Source organism: Phaenicophaeus curvirostris, chromosome 38 (genome assembly GCF_032191515.1).
Source record: "Phaenicophaeus curvirostris isolate KB17595 chromosome 38, BPBGC_Pcur_1.0, whole genome shotgun sequence".
NCBI lineage: Eukaryota > Metazoa > Chordata > Aves > Cuculiformes > Cuculidae > Phaenicophaeus > Phaenicophaeus curvirostris.
Genome location: NC_091429.1, coordinates 1,376,378 through 1,380,735, shown reverse-complemented (window position 1 = coordinate 1,380,735; position 4,358 = coordinate 1,376,378). Strand labels below are relative to the sequence as shown.

The window sequence follows — 4,358 nt, the reverse complement described above, 5'->3', positions numbered from 1 at the left end:
TATCTCTGCCTGGCCTTAAACAACTCGGCTTTTGGGGATTCTCTGTGTCCTTACACCTGGCAGGGAAACATCCAACTAGGTAGAAGTTTGAGTTTTATATAAGTTATAAGAACTTGGCTGAGACCCAGAGGAGGCTTGATGATGATTGGGGGCCGGTTAACCCTCTCTGGAGAAGACACAGGTGGGGAAAACAAGAAGAAGAAGAAGAAGAATGGAATTCTCTGCCCGGTGATGCTTTCTCCCAGCCAACAAACACAAGTTTTATTAGCTCAAGCCTCTCGGATGCTGCATTCCAGCTTGGTAACATTTCGGTAACACATTGCAAACCTTTGACTCATAGAAACTTGGAAGCCTGGAGCCGGGGGAGGGGGAAGAGCGTCACATTCCCATTCCCGGGCAGGGTTTGGTTGGTGGATTTTTTTTTTTCTTTTTTTAAAGAAAGAACTGAAACTTCTCTCTGTTTAATGAAGAAAAAAAAAAAAGTGTTTGAGCCTGATGACTTTCACCGCTCGCATTGTGTTTGGGAGCGAGGGGCTGGAGGAGGAGGGTTTGTGCTGCCAAGGGAGGAACCCAGGGCAGCTGAACTCGCTTTTCTTCTGCAAGGGTTTTATTTTTTTTCTCCTCTCTCTCTGTGTTCCCAGGACAGGGTTGGCTTTCTAGGTTTGATAAAGCATTTCCTTCCATTGTCATTCTATACGGCCTCTGGGCCCTTCTCTGTCCCTCCCCTTTCCTCATCCCCCTCTCTTTCTCTCTCTTCCTGAACTTTAGTGAATCTTGAGATATAAAGAAAGCAGCTGCCTCTCTTAAGTGCATCTTGAACAATGAGACCTCATCTCCAAGGGCTTTAATTCCTCTGGATGCAAGGACAAAGCCAGGGTGAGTAGCCGGACGGTGACTCCGCTGGTCACGGCATCCACGGACGTGGCCGTTCCCGGTGGGTGCTCGTGTCCATCCCTGCAGCGCTGAGCTCCTCTCAGGCTCTGGAGGTATCGGATAGCACGAGAGCAGATGCTGTAAGCATTAAAACTCCAAACCCCCAACCAGTTCTGCATGAAAAGTGCTGACGCTGTCCCCATCGGACGCTGTGGTGCTGGAGGAAGCTTTGCCACCTAGATGTGAGCTGGGTTTGGGTCACCTGCTGGCTCCTCTCCTCTTGAGCCTGGGCAAAACCTGCCTCTCGGTGAGGTTGGAGGAATCCTCCTCTCAAAGAAAAACAAACATGATGCAATCAAGTGTGATTGAGGGGTGTGCAGCCCAGGGTGACGCTGAAAGAGGAGCTTGGAAAGGGGCTGGGTGGGAGATGCTTCCATGATCCAGAGGTTTGCGGTTCGGAGGTGGGCGCTGCATTGCGTGGATGCTGTGGACTTTCCCACCGGTGTCTGTGGTGTTTCTACAGCCTTGTAAGAGTTTTCCAGGCCATTTTAAACGGTGGAGCAAGAGATGGGAACTTGGGATTGGTGCAAGCACAGTGACTTGGGCAGCATGTGGCTGGTGGGGCTGGCAGCAGCCCATACTGGGACCACAGACAGAGGAGCAGCATGTGTTGTTGTAGCGGAGTATTTGCAGGAGTCTAGTTGTGCCTGAATGATTTGTTACGGTTGTTTTGCGCGCAAAAAGCAAGCGGCAAAACCGAGGGGGTCTCAGCAGCAGCGTGGTGTAAGTTAATGCAGGGAATCTGGGACAAGTGATGAAGCTGCTGCCTAACTTGCAAGTTCCAGCGTGGGGTCCTGGGTTTGCCCTCCCAGGAAACTGTAACCCTGTGAATACGTGGGAAGCAGTGAGGAAAACAAAGGCCTGTCCCTGATAAAGCTTTAAGATCTTCCTGAGGGACTGCACGCTGCAAAATAGCACGTTGTAAACCTGCCAGCTCCTCCTCTGGAGCAGTTTCTCAGGGCGCTTGCTCCATTCAAGGTGCCCCAAACAGCTCTGTGTTTCTGGAACTTGCCCCTGCTCTTTCTTGGCAGGCTTTTCCAAACACCTAAAATACCCTCATCCCATGCAATCTTCCTTCCAAGGAAAATGTTCACCTTTCAGAGGTGAAAAAGTCCCCTCTCTCCTTTGCATTGGCTCCTCTGGAGCTGGATACCTTGTGATGGGTTCCCTACCTCCACATTACTCAGAGCAACTGGGGGAAAACTGATGTGCAGAGTAAGTAGAGGTGATGCTTGGGGAAGTGTGGCTGGAAAGTGGAAAAGGACCTGTGGGTGCTCGTTGACAGTGGCTGAACATGATCCAGTGGTGGCCCTGGTGGCCAAGAAAGCCACCAGCACCCTGGCTTGGATCAGCCGCGGGGAGACCAGCAGGAGCAGGGAAGGGATCATGTCCCTGATGTTCAGCACTGGTGAGGCTGCACCTTGAATCCTGGGTTCAGGTTTGGGCTCTGCAGTACAAGGAGGACACTGAGGGGCTGGAATGTGTAAGGAGACGAGGAATGGAGCTGGGGAAGGGTTCGGAGAGCAAGTGTCATGAGGTGCTGCTGAGACAACTAGGATTATATAGCCTGGAGAAGAGAAGGCTGAGGGGAGACCTTCTCACTGTCTACAGTTGCCTCAAAGGAGCTTGTAGAGAGGTGGATGTTGTCCTGTTGAATCAAGTAACCAGTGATAGAATGAGAGGAAATGGTCAAGTTGTGCTTGGACTGGACATGAGGAAAAACTTCTTTACTGAAAGAGTTGTGAAGTACTGGCAGAGGCTGCCCAGGGCAGTGGTGGAGCCTCTGCACTTGGAGGGGTTAAAAAACTGTGTAGATGTGGCACTTCAGGACATGGTTTAGTAGGGACAGGGAGGTTGGGCTGATGTTTGGACTGGAGGAGCTTAGAGATCTTTTCTGACCTTAAGTCTGTGATTCTACCTCCATTTTACTCGGGGTAATTGGGGGTGATGAAAACTGATGTGCAGAATAAGTAGAGGTGATGGATGTGAGCTGTGAAGCAGTGTGGGAACCAGTATGGGCTGAGGACAGCAGTACTGGGTGTACTTTGGAATGAGAAACTCTGTGTGCTTAAGAAATATTGCTGTGTTATGGCACGTTCTGTAGCAGACGGTAACCACTGGAGTTTGCAAATGCAGAGGGGTAGGAAAAGCAGTGAGATGCTGCAGCCCCTGCTGTTGGAAGGGAAGGTGCTCCAGCAGTTCTGCTGCTTTTCCTAACTCTCAGCTGCCCCTTTGCTTCTGCTGCTGGGCTTGAGTGATTACAGCATGGTTAAACCGGGCCCTACGGGTTTATCTTGAACCCCAGTTGCTTGACATTGGATTAGGGATTTGGCTAACAAACAACACGAGGCCACAAGTGACACTGCTTATGCTCTGCGGAGCCGCGAAGCTGGAGGGATCAAACAGTCTTGGTGGGGAGTCCTTGAGGCTTCATGGCCAAAGATACTGGGGAAGTGGAATGAGTCCCAGGTTGAGGAGTTGATTGCACACGACTCAATCCAGCCCAGATGAGATGATGTTATCCAACAGCCCCCATGTCTCAGTACCTGTTCCCCCTCCCCGCTGCTTTTGAGCTTCTCTTATCTCCATCTGTCTCCTCAGTCTGCTCTGAGGTGCAACTCGGAGGAGATGTTATCTTAGCCTAAGAAATACTGCAGGGTGTCTGTGGGATGGGGCAAGCCTCCGTGCCATAATGATAAATAAATTCTCCTAAAACCTTTACTTTAGGTGAGTTTCCTAAATTTCTGTCTTCTGCCCTGGAATAGGAAAGAAAGTCTAGGATAACTACAACTAGGAAGGTTTCCAATGACTTTATTGGTTTCCTCCATCCCATGTATAGACTTGTCAGGTGGAATTCATCCAAGTGAAGGTGGATGAACCCCGCTGAGCTGCTCAGCCTTGGCTCTCTTTGCAGGCAGAGAAGAGGAGGAGGCTTTTCTGAGGTCTGTAGATATTTGATGTGCACTTCTGATCTGGATAAGCTGTATTCTTCAGGCTGTGGCTTTAGGAGAAACAGCTGATGACTTCAATGTGGAAAAGACAGGAAAACCAAAGAGAAGACAGCTGATAAACGGTAATTTGGACTAACAGGATAAACCTGGGCACAAGCAGTGTGATTTTGTATAAGAAAACACTGAAAAAATACAGCTGAGAACAGCGAAAGTAGATCTGATGCTGATTGCTGGATGTGTTCTAGCAGACAGACCCTGGACAGGATTTGGCAACCACCTGGGCCATCAGGAGGACGCGTTCCACTTCTCCAGTAAGTCCCAATGAGAAAAATACACAGGTCAAATTAACAGCTGTGTCCTTACTGTGCTTTTTAATCTTTTGACTCTTTTGGAAGAGAGGAATCTCGATGCTGCTGTTGTAGACACAGGGCACGTTTGCAGCGGGGGTCTGTTTTAGGAAACGATGCCTTGAAG

The 4,358-nt window shown here is 49.7% G+C and overlaps 1 long non-coding RNA gene across 1 annotated transcript; it reads left to right on the top strand.

Moving 5' to 3' along the window:
• Positions 1–217: 217 nt before the first annotated feature.
• On the top strand, positions 218–3,865 carry LOC138732761 (uncharacterized). Its single transcript, XR_011339322.1, has 3 exons — positions 218–660; positions 769–876; positions 3,773–3,865. It is a non-coding gene; the product is annotated as an uncharacterized lncRNA (long non-coding RNA).
• Positions 3,866–4,358: the final 493 nt, after the last annotated feature.